We start from the raw sequence: 12166 nt of genomic DNA, 5'->3' as shown, positions 1-12166 counted from the left end.
AACTATAAGTGAGTGGGACTGTGGGACTGTGCCTATCCCTGCCCTCCCATCCTCCCAGTGATGACCCAACCATGCCCACCTAAGTTCCCTATTGTGTGTAACTATCTAGGAGGAATACAAAAAGACCAACTGCCAACTACAAGCAGTCATGTGACCCAGAGACGGCCTGCAAGCACTAAATGGCTAGAGCAGGAAAATGCCAAGTTTCTAAAAGTGGCATTTTAAAAATTGTAATAAACAATCTGACGTCATATAAGAGGATTTTTCATTACAACTCTAAAGACACCAAACATAAACTGTTTACCTGCTCCCATTTGAAAGTTACAGCTTATCAAATGTAATAAGGTAACTCCAATGATATCCTATCAGAGAGGTAGACCCTGCAATAGTGAAAAATGAATTTAAGGACATTTAAATCTTGAAAGTACATGCCCTACTTTTACATATGTTGCACTCTGCTCTGTAGGCTGTTTGGGGCTTAATGTAGGGATGATCTATATGTATTAAAAAGGAATGTTTGGGCCTAGCAAAAGGTTTAGTTTGCCAGGTCGAAATGGCAGATTAAAATTGTACACACAGGCTGCAATGGCAGGACTGAGGTGTGTTTAAAGGGCTAATTAAGTGGGTGGCACAATAAGCCCTGTGCAGTGTTGGGGGTCCTAGAACCTCATGCTACTATAGTTGATGACACGGACACCACATTGTAGTTGCAGGTACTGGCACAGGGCACGTGCACCCGGCCCCTTTTATTAGCGCGGGTCACCTCACTGGTGACACCTGTGATGGATGGGTGCGGGGAGAGTGTGGAAGCCAGCTCTCAGCAGAGTGCTGGTAGAAACACTAGAATGTGTCCAACTGGATACTACACACTGCCGGCCCACTAGTAGGATGTAATTTCTGGTCCTGGAAACAAGTGGCACCAATTTACTAGGGGTTTATAAGTAAATTAAATATGCCAATTGGTGATAGACCAGTGTTACCATGTTTAAGGAGTGAGCACACACATTTTAACATTGATTAGCAGTAGTAAAGTGCACAAAGTCCTAAGGCCAACAAAAAAGAGATCGGAAAGATATGGAGGAACAAGGCCAAAAGTTTGGGGAAATACTACCCTAAGACTGATAGGTGTAACACTTACCATATGGCCAGTTTTTAAACATAAGACATAATTGTTCAAATAAAGAAGATTATTTAACCACGCAGCCATACTGTCTACAAAGTTGAGCGACAAAAGTAACCCACATAAACTGGTGAAGCATTCATTAAAGAGAGCTTGGTTCATCCCACGAGAAACACTCTTAGAGGAAAAATAATAGAAACCCCAGGAGCGATGAATCTGCATGTCAACTTTTTGTCCAGGTACAACCAGTTCAAGCTCATCATACATCAAAATTTCCATATTCTATCCAGCATAGATTTTAAATTAGAACGTCCCTTATTCACTTTAAAGAAAAACTGCAGTATTCGTAAGCAACTAGTAAAAGCATGTCTGCCTTTGTTGAATTAGACAAACAATACATTGAGAGAACATTGTAATCTACCTCCTTTACAAGGACACCACATATATGGCACATGCTTTACCTGTGACCAATCTATTAAGGGATCAGATTTTTTTTGGGCATCCATTAAGTGGATTCATACCCAGTTTTCAAACTGCAAAACAAAAAACGTTGTTCATGGTATCATAGGCCCCTGTCGGAATTTGTATGTAGGAAAGACAAACCAAGAAGTATGACAGAGTCACATATTCGATGTAAAGCAACAGCCGCCCCACTTGTCAATCATTTCCTCTCGCTTGGCCACACTGAAAATTATTGTCGGTTATCAATCCCCACCCTAGAGGAGGTAACCTTGTACACAATCTGGTAAGAGAGGTGAACCTTTTCTTGAGCTTCAATACAACTGTTGCAAGATTGAATGAAATGTCAGAACTCCAAAACCTAGAAACATTTCTTTGCTCCATTTTGCAAATTTTAGCGTCAGTAATTGCTCTTCTCACAAACTAACAACTGTCCATGCAAAATGTACTACCAGGGCCGGCTTTTGGGCGGTGCGAGCAGTGCGACCGCACCGGGCGCTGAACTCAGGGGGGTGCTGTTTAGCAATTGTTTACGAAACTTGCGATTTAAAAGCACCTGCTGAAAAGTTCCTTGTGCATTTAGTCGTCAAGAAACAATTCAAATGTCAAGATTCCTCTTGTGGTTAATGTTCCTGCTAGGGAGAGAGATGGGAGTTTTGCCTAGTAGCAGCTTTGACTCAACATAAAGTAGCATAGAGGGTTAATATGCCTGCTGCAAAAAACAGAACTGTGGGACATATTTAAGAAAAGTGGCACTGCATACAGTGCAGCGCAACTTTTCGTGCACCCCTTAGTGCCCCCTAACGCCACCATGTGTGTGTCATATTTAAAATATGGCGCACCATGGTGCTAGTTAGGAGACTAGCGTCAGAATTTTTTTACACTAGTCCGGCGCTTTATAGGATTAGCGGCAAAGATGTTGACGCTAATCTTGCAAAGCACCGAGAGGCCCATTGTAACCAATGGAAGCCTTCTTTTAATGCCTGCTCTAAGCAGGCGTTAAAAGTGCAGGAAAAAAGAGACGCAAAGAAATCTAACAGCTTTCTTTGCGTCATTTCCCCCCCCCTTAGTGGGGGATGCCCCCTTTGCCTATATTATGCCTGGTGCAGGCATAATATAGCATAAAGGGTTCAAAAGTGGCACAATGCATGCATTGCGCCTCTGTAAATATTGCACAGCGTTCTTGGACTTCTAATGGCACATTAGTGTAAAACAATGACAATAATGTAGCGTTAGAATGGCAGTAGGGGCTCTCAAATATGTCCCTATGGCAGTGCTTAATTTGTGCTTGTTGTTTCGGGTGAGGAGCACTGGCACTTATTTTTGAGGGCCTGCACTTATTTTTCAGCCTCAAGCATTTACTGCGAGAAAAAGACACATAGGAAAGGCAGAGGAAGAGAAAAACGAAAAAGCGTCGCAATGAGGGAAAAGTAGAAATCCGCAGGAGTGAGCTGAAGGGGCAGGGAGTGCCAGCAAGTGGATTGAAGAGGCCCGAGATGGCTTCAGGATTACGCTGCCTCTGTATTACGTGTTCACACATTTAATTGCAGCAGCCGCGTCTTTAAAAGGAGGGCTTTGGGCACCGGCACCTTTTTATTTACAAATTAAGCACTGCCCTATGGGGCATATTTGAAAAAAGTGGTGCTGCACACAGTGCTCCGCCACTTTTTCTGCACCCCTTAGCGCCCCCCTAACACCACCATGTGTGCATCATATTTAAAATACGATGCACCATGGCGGTAGTTAGAGGACTAGCTGCAGAATTTTATATGCTAGTCTGGCACTTTGCAGGATTAGCATCTAAAATGTTGACGCTAATCCTGCAAAGCACCTAGAGGCCCATTGTAACCAAAGGAAGCTTCCTTTAAATGCCTTCTCTGAGCAGGCGTTAAAAGTGCTGGAAAAAAATGATGCTAAGAAATATGTCAGATTTCTTTTTGCCATTTCTTTGGCCCCCTAATGGGGGGATGCCCCTTTTGCATATATTATTCCTGGCTCAGGCATAATGTAGCGCAAAGGGTTAGAAAGTGACGCAATTCTTGCATTGTGCGACTTTGTAAATATGGTGCAGCGTTTTTGGCCTCCTAGCGCCACATAAACTTTAAAAAATTATACTAATGTGGCATTAGAATTGCACTAAGGGCTCTTAAATATGCCCCTATGGGGCATATTTGAAAAATGTGGCACTGCACACAGTGCTGCACCACTTTTCTTGCACCTCTTCACGCTCCCCAAATGCAACCATGTGTGCGCTGTATTTAAAATATGGCGCAACATGTCAGTAGTATGGGGACTAGTGTCAGAATTTTTGATGCTAGTCCGGCGCTTTGCAGGATTAATGTAAAAAAAAATTGATGCTAATCCTGCAAAGCACTCAGAGGCCCATTATAACCAACAGACGCCTCGTTTTAACTCCTGCTCTGAGCCGGTGTTAAAAGTGGCAGACAAAAATGACGCAAAGAAATCGGTCAGATTTCTTTGTGCCACTTTTTTGGTCTCCCCTAATGGGGGAATGCCACCTTTGCATATATTATGCCTGGTACAGGCGCAAAGGGATACACACCACTTTGTAAATATAGCACAGCGCTTTTGGTCTTATAACGCCACATCATAAAAAAATGCCGCTAATGTGGTGTTAGAAGGGTGCTAGGGTCTCTTAAATATGCCCCTATATTTTATGTGGCTAGCTGAGTGGATTAATAAAGCCAGTCTTTACAAGTGCTTTAAAACACATGAATATATGTAAAAGGGGAGCGATGGAGAGATGAGGGGCACATATGCCGTGGTAGTGAGTGAAACCGAGGAGGAGGTCATGGGGTTGGGGGCGCCACAATAAACTGTCGCACAGGGCGCCATCAGTCCTAAAGCTCTGTGTACTACATTTCCCATCATCCTGTTCCGACGTCATTACGCTACAAAGGTACGTCCGCTTCCGGAGAATACAATTAAATTATACCGGTGAACTGAAATTTAGCACGTCTTCAAAAGATTTTTTGTGAAAACCATTGATATAAAGAGCTCCCCCAAACTACCGTCCTTTGGTTCATTCAGTCCTGACACAGGGGCCTGACAGTCACATTTGACATTTCCCTCCATTTAGGAAGTATTACACTGGAGCTCCTGCCAGCCTTGATGAAAAGTATGACGCTTATGCTGCACTCTTTAAGAAGCAATGAAGAAGCTAGTTTTTAAATGAAAGAGGTGTATGCTAAGATACAGCGAACTCAAACTATGTGTAAACAATTTATCCAAAATAATTTAGCACTGAGAAAGGTTCGCTTAATTCCTTATTTATGTATTTATTTTAATTTCACTTTTTAGATCAATTCGACTTTTTCCAAAATGAACCTAAGGTATTTATTCCTTGCACGTTCCACATGAGCGGTACTTTTTAAATCCTCAGCCCTGAATAATTCCACATTGAACCTCGCAATGTCAATGTTCTGTTACCCTACAGCTCTACTAGTTCGATGTTCTGAGGAGACCCCGGAACCAGTGAGTCGAAACGCGTCAATAATGTGTGAGTAGGGTGCTGGATTTGTAAATTGGCAAGAGACAGATTTATGAGTGAGTGGGTTTCTCCTAGATTAAAAAATCCATCACAGCCCCTGATCGTGATACAAAATGATTCAGTATAGAATACAAGATAATAGAACATGGACATTAACCATACTTAGATCTTTGTAAAGAACAGAACTGGAACCAATTGTCCTTATTCATGTTAATGAGATTTCTCTGACTAAAAACTTAACACACTTTTGGTGTTGAATCAGCACAATCTAACATGCTGTTGGTTTGCGCTCACTATTGGTTTATATGATATACATTCTGTCTTGATTAATGGAGTAATGTGTACAAATTTCGCAAAATCATAACTTTAAATACATTCAAATTAGCTAAATGAATCTTTAATAATCAGTTTGATCATGAAATTAAGTGTCTTGGTCATTGTATGAAGTCATAATTGGAAGTGGTTCATGTGAAAGTCTTTTTTTTGTTGTTGTTAATAATAAACTGTCTCATCTGCAGCGCTTGTGTGCCTCTCTGCCCCCTTTGTGGCCTCACTTCTCCCATGTAGTTGCTCTGTGTGTTCCCATTTCCTTCAGCCGACACTTTGTGACCCTTGTTACTATTCTATGTCCCCTTGGTATTCTGCAGATCCTCTGACTGCTCCATCCCCGTGCAGCACGTGCCTCCATGCTTTTGCAGTCTCACTATACGCCTGCAGCCCTTCTATGAGTTCCCCACCTCATCTCTATCTTCTGTTTGTGGCCCTACCCGTGCAGTTCCTTTGTGTGTTCTTCTCCATCTGCAGCCCTTAGTTACCAACCCTTCTTGCTGGCCGTTTGTGCCCTTATGCCCCCTTGGAGCTTCTCTGCAGGCTCCGTCTGAGCAGCAGCCCCTCTGTGTGCCCCTGTCCCCTCCAGCCCATGTGTACACCCTTCCTCACCCTCTGCATTCCCCTGCATTTATCTTTGTGTCCCCCCTCCTTCCATATATATTTTTTATATATCTGTTGGTTTTGAATGAAAGCAATATATGACATAGTACTGCCATTATGTATATATCTTAACTGAGCATAAATATTGCACCAAATTTCTCAGTACATATTCCACCACAAGAGGTATATACAGAATATTCTTTGTCAAATCAGACTCCCCAACAGGGCAGGTAACATACAATGTAACTTACCCATTCCTGCTGCATCCCACCATAGGAAGAAGTTGGGATCATGGAAACCAATCCCCATTGGATAGTCTGATGTGGTAAAGGTCAGATCTTCACCTACTCTGGGGGCTACTAGGAGGTAATTTTGTGGAGGGCCTGAGGGCTCTGCTATTTCATAGAGTATATGGTAATCACATGGGTATGCTTCAAGAGTGGAAGCGACAGTGCGACGGCCTCAGGGCTCTAGTATAATTTTTGATTTGTTCCTTATATATGTTAAATTGTCTGCCACCACTCTGCTAAGGGGTACTTTCACAGCCCTCTCCTTTACGGAGTGCCGTGCTTTCCACCTCCATCCACTGTATAACCTTTCGTCTCCATTCAACTATCTATGGTAATGATAGAGATTTTCAGTTCAGTGTTATTTCTCCTTTAGCCCGTAGGATGGACAAATTCATAAATTGTGTGCGGGCTTATTTTGTTTTGGTCTAGGGAACAAACGCAGTATTCTGTGTTGGGTGTCTGTAATCTCTCTGCGCTTGGTGGCCTGGGTGTGATTACTAAGTACCACTGCTAGAACAATTGCAGTAACAGGCTGGCTACCATCCTAGTTCTCTACAACCTGTCTGTGTTACACTGTGCCCAGCAGCCCTTCTATGCCACTTTGCCTTGCCACCACAATATGCGGCCCTGCTCCCTGAGGTGCCTGTTTGCCTCTACCTCCTCTCCATGGTACCCCATACCCTGCAGACTCAGTGCTTTTCTGCTTCCTGTAAGCCTTTAGTGCCCCGTGCTCCTCAGTGAGCAGGGAATAATATCCCCTTTCCCTGCTCCAATTTTGTTTTTATCACCTGAAGTTCAAAAATATTAAAAGAGATTTTTCTAAAGAGCCAGAGGTTGCATTTTTGGAAGATATTTTTAAAAAGTGCAGGGATTGGAGGTTTAATATCAACCTTGAGTATGGGGGACATTAGTTGGCTTTTGTCCCTCTTCCTTACCCAAGTGCTAGGTGGCGGTCCATCTGTATTCCAACCCCTTCCTAAAGGGCAGTGGTACTATTTGCAAAATGTCTCTTTCCTTGCACATGTTCGGGGGGTTGACGGTGATAAATAACCCCCCTCATTTTGCCTTGCTCAAGGCTGAGGGTGGCTTCAAAAACAGTGTGTGAACTGCCACCCTCTCCAGCACCTTGTTCCAAATGGAGAACAGCTGATAGGGCTGGGACTAAGCTGATCTGCTCCTCCAACAGCCACAGCATACTGAAGGCAACAGAAGAGCAGGCCGCCTGTCACTCACACTGGTGCTCTGTTCCTGGGCAACAGGATTCAAGGTTGAATTAGGGCCACCTGTCACCCACCCAGGTATCTAGTTCCAAGTTGAGGAACATGGTGCTGGACCTATTCCTCCATGACCAGTGCAAGCCATAGCAGAGTGGGTCAGTTTCACCTGTTGCCCCCACAAATTGGGGAAAAAGGCACATGTGCAAGTGGCAGGTCATATCTTATTCTTTTATGGGCCTTTGCCCTTCGGAAAGGTAGGAGGGGAGGGGCTAATTTTCAACCCCTGTCACTATTGAGCAATGTGAGGGGGGTAGAGAATTTCTTGCTTCACTATTAAGAGGGGTAGTTGGTGTAAAACCCTATTACACTTAGCAAGATGAGTGAGGGCAAGAGGCTCATAAGTTAAAATTGGCCTCACCCTTGGACAAGAGGAAAGGGCATGGGCTGCATTGTCCTTTTCCTGACCCTTAGGCGGGGGGGGGAGTTCATTAACTTCACAAGTACTCATAAGTTGGTAGCATGATCGCATGATGTAGTGTACCTCCTTCTTTACAGTATGATGAACTATGGGGTCTACTGGTATTGCCGTTCCAAATAATTACTAGGTGATTCGGAGGCTTGACACGTTTTTCTGGCAGTCTGGTAAAGTGTATTATGTGAGACCATAAAAAGAATGTGGTGTCTTCAAGCCTTGCAACACTTTTTAGTAGTTAGTTGTTCATTGAATTTACAAAAGGAGAACATTCACCATCCTTCTCTCACCTCGTTGTCTGGATCTCTGACCACCCGCCCACACCCTCCCCACCCCCCGAATCAGTAAAGTAGACAATAGACTTCTCATTAACTGTGAAGATTGTAAAGCTGTTTTTACAATACCATCTAGGAAGTGATAAGAATTGTATACTGAGAAGCACGCCAACTCTGGTATTGACTTTGACAGCTTATCGCACAACTTTTTCATGTATGTAGCAAAATCATTGCAAATACAGACACTCCAAGTTTTTTGAACTAGTGAGTGCTTTCTACAGTAACGCTCTAAGTGACACTGCATTGACTCCACGGCAAAGATTCTGGGGATCGTCATTTTGAACCGGCTTGAGGAGTGGGTGGCAAGGACAAACATTCTATCGCCAATTCAATATGGGTTTAGGCCTGGATTAGGCACAGTGGATCAGGCCCTAAACTTACACCTTATCCTTAGCAAATATGTTATTGCAAAAAGGGAATCTATCCCCTTAGCCTTTATAGATCTGTCCAGTGCATTTGATATGGTGAATAGAGTAAAATTGTAGGAAATAATGGACACAATGGGGATTGAGCAAGATTTGTTGGATCTGATTAAACGTTTATACTCTGACCTTACTATTATAATTCAGTTTGGACAACACGGCGAAAGATCCCATCCCCTTGCATCCAATCAGGGTGTTAGACAGGGCTGCACTTTGGCACCTTTTTTATTTCTGTGGTACATAAATGGCTTGTATAGCTATTTAGCTCAAAATGGTAAGGATTTCCCAAGGATGAGTTTTAGACAATTGCCGATTTTATTGTATGCTGACGCCGCCGTTTTAATTGCCCGCACGGCCAATGGTCTACAGACCCTTTTGGATCTTTTTTTAACACACACACAAGAGCTTGATTTGAAAGTCAATTTTAAAGTCTCATGTTATGATTTGCGGTCCTAAAAACACACGCACCAAATGTTTTATAATGGGGGGGAACACCTTAACAAAGGTAAAAGACTTTTGCTATTTAGGTTTGTACCTAAGTTCCACTCTGTCATGGAAATTCCATTTGAATTTTAAGCTCCAACAAATGGAAAGAAATGTTGAAGCAATCTTTCGCTTTGCCCGTAGATTAGGGCATAGACCGGTTCATCAGATCATCACGCTCTATAAGTCCAAATGTGTTTCGGCGGCGATTTATGAGTGTGGCCTTTGGGGATATACCAGGTCAAGCATATTACAACGGGCAGAGAATAGATTTCTCCACCAGCTACTCATGGTACCCAAGAACGTAGCGAATATTATATGCCATGAGGAGTTGGGAATCCGCTACATTACAGATTTGATAGATATTGCCCCCCTTCTGTTATGGATAAAAGTATGGTCAAATCCGGCGGCTACTTTAACACATGATTGTGTAAAAGACTGTATTTCGTTAGCAAACCACAACACAATTCCATGGTTAAATTTTGTTCATAACTGTTTTTGAAATTTGGACTTGGAGTTTATGTATTTCAAACCAGAGCTCTTGCCCGCCAATGCGAAAGAAATTGTTAAATCCCAATATAAAGAGTACGTTACGAATCTTAGATACCAAGTGGCAGAGAAATTGAGTTCTTTTGATTTATATGTACAAATTTCATCATCAAATTCGATAGAACCTTATTTTGTTTGGTTTCCGATCCCTTCCCTATACTCTTTACTTGTACTTTTTAGATTTAACATGATCCATTTTAGAGTGGCGTTTGCGACAAAATGCGTGTGGGAAAAAATATTACCGCCATGCCCTTGTGACAATTTTTCAAAACAAAGTACTTGTCACTTTATTTTATTTTGTACACTTTACTCAGTTCCTAGGGAAACTTTTTTATTACTTATTTTGCGTAATTTGCACACCCTTTCTTATATAAGTATTTATTATTATATCTGTTGATTTAGTAGGCTTAAGTGGTATGCTTAGATTTTATAGAGTTGTAGATTGAAGAGTCTTGCCTTTGAATTATGCAATAAGTACTGTATTTTATGATGATTTATATGTATGTATGTATGTGTACTTTTATGGCAATACGCCGAATAAAGTTATTTTGACTGACTGACACTCCATTGCATGTTTTCATTACATCTAGGTCTGCCATGATGGTGAGCCAGATCAGTCCTTGCATTGCAAAATGCGACCAACTCTGCCACAGCTGGGGCGCCATGCATCTCTGGAGTTTTAACATCAGTAACCGAGATCTTTACTTTACCTTTTAGTAACACTGAAATATGGACAGTATCTGCGAGAAAGACCCAGAGTAGATATTTTTCATATATTTGTGTTGATTTTGGAAAGGTCTTGCCTGCTGATGCATTTTTACGAAACAAATTCCCATTGGCCCATCCGATTGGTCTAAAATTGTTCCAGAATCACACTAGGGCATGTACAAATTTATGTGTCACGTTCTTTTCTTTATCACATTTTGTTTTGAAGCTTATCATGAAGGGGCATCAGTCAAAGGCTGCCACTTTTTCGTGGCACTTTTAGTTTTAAGTGGGTCTTGATCTCAGGATGTTCAGCAATTTGGCACAGTCTTTTTAGTTATTATTGGGACTGTCACTTAGAAAAACATGCAAATTAACATAATTCATCCATGCACCTCTTCAAAAATGAAACCTTTGTTTTCATGTTCATAATCTTCTGGCCTCTTTATTGTGCAGGGGAAGCGTTCTGTACGGGCTACACAATTACAAAAACCTTAGAAACAGGGTGCATGCCTTACACTGATGTAGTAAACATATTGCAAACGTAGCCTTTACGTTTTCTTTTTTTAAGTACCTCATCCACCATACCACAAGCTAAGTTGAACGTGTTAGGGAAGAAGGATTGTGCCAGGAAATTATCCTTTTATTTCAATCCCTTCATTCAGAGTTATGATTCATATAGCAGTAAGGACATAGATTAAAGGGGCTTTTAAACACTAATTCCTCCAACTAAATTCTAAAGACTTACCCCAAGGAATCCCTGTTTCACACATTGTTTGTCTTCAGCTCAGGCTCATATTGATTGGTAGTTCTACAGTCCCTCAAGGCTCTGCCTGCAGGCTTTGTAAAGGTATAGGAAAAGCAATGTAATATGGCTGTTTCAGGTGATGAACTAAAATTTGTAGATACCAGCATCTCACCTTCGCATCTTCAGCTCCTACATTAACCCACTGAGGGGAATTATTGAAATTGAAACATTTGCGTCCTACAAATTAGACAGCATACATCTTGGCACTAGGGAACTAACAATAATAACTTTAATGCAGTAGCTTATTATACAGTGCTATGCACTACTTGTCTGCTGTGTTTAACTGCAATAAAAACAAAAGTTTCATATCTACCAAATTGATGGTACTTCATTTATTTTGTTATAAATTGGTGCTGTATTTTTATTGTGTCATGTTTCTTTTTTAACATTTTATTTATAGTTTTGAATAAGAACATATACATCAAAATAACGGGGAAGGCACCATCCAGATAAACAGAGAGGAATGTCATCACACAGTAAATTTAGGTAGTTGCATCACCAAGTACAATATATTATATGTAATACAGAGCCTAGGCCAGGGCATTAAGAATGGCAACAACAGGCTCACAATTTAAGCTTTTAATGCCGTGGACATAGGTAGCGGTGTCAGTGGGGAGGGGTGCAAGGGGAGGACCACTCAAGTGGATAGATTAAGTGCGACCCTGTCTGGAGTTGGTGCATAGGGTTCTACTAGGCAATCCGGGTCAGCTGGGACCCCCCATCATCAGATGTGTGTCAGCTGATGTGTTGATAATGGGCAGTGGGAACTTATTTCTAGTTCAGGAGGTAGGATCAGAGAGGGTCCTAAATGTCTCTGGGCCGAGAGCGTGGTGGGATTAAATCCCAGTATGCTGATAATTTTTCC

The 12166-nt window shown here is 41.9% G+C and overlaps 1 long non-coding RNA gene across 2 annotated transcripts in view; it reads left to right on the top strand.

Moving 5' to 3' along the window:
- The window catches only part of LOC138302116 (uncharacterized), a 127565-nt gene extending 115963 nt beyond the window's left edge, over positions 1–11602 (top strand). For both annotated transcript variants that reach the window (XR_011205284.1, XR_011205283.1), the window contains exon 5: positions 10379–11602. This is a non-coding gene — a long non-coding RNA (uncharacterized lncRNA). The remainder of the gene's footprint in view (positions 1–10378) is intronic.
- Positions 11603–12166: the final 564 nt, after the last annotated feature.

Source organism: Pleurodeles waltl, chromosome 6 (genome assembly GCF_031143425.1).
Source record: "Pleurodeles waltl isolate 20211129_DDA chromosome 6, aPleWal1.hap1.20221129, whole genome shotgun sequence".
NCBI classification, from domain to species: domain Eukaryota; kingdom Metazoa; phylum Chordata; class Amphibia; order Caudata; family Salamandridae; genus Pleurodeles; species Pleurodeles waltl.
Note: the sequence above shows the minus strand (reverse complement) of the source record. Positions and strands in the feature narration are given on the sequence as shown.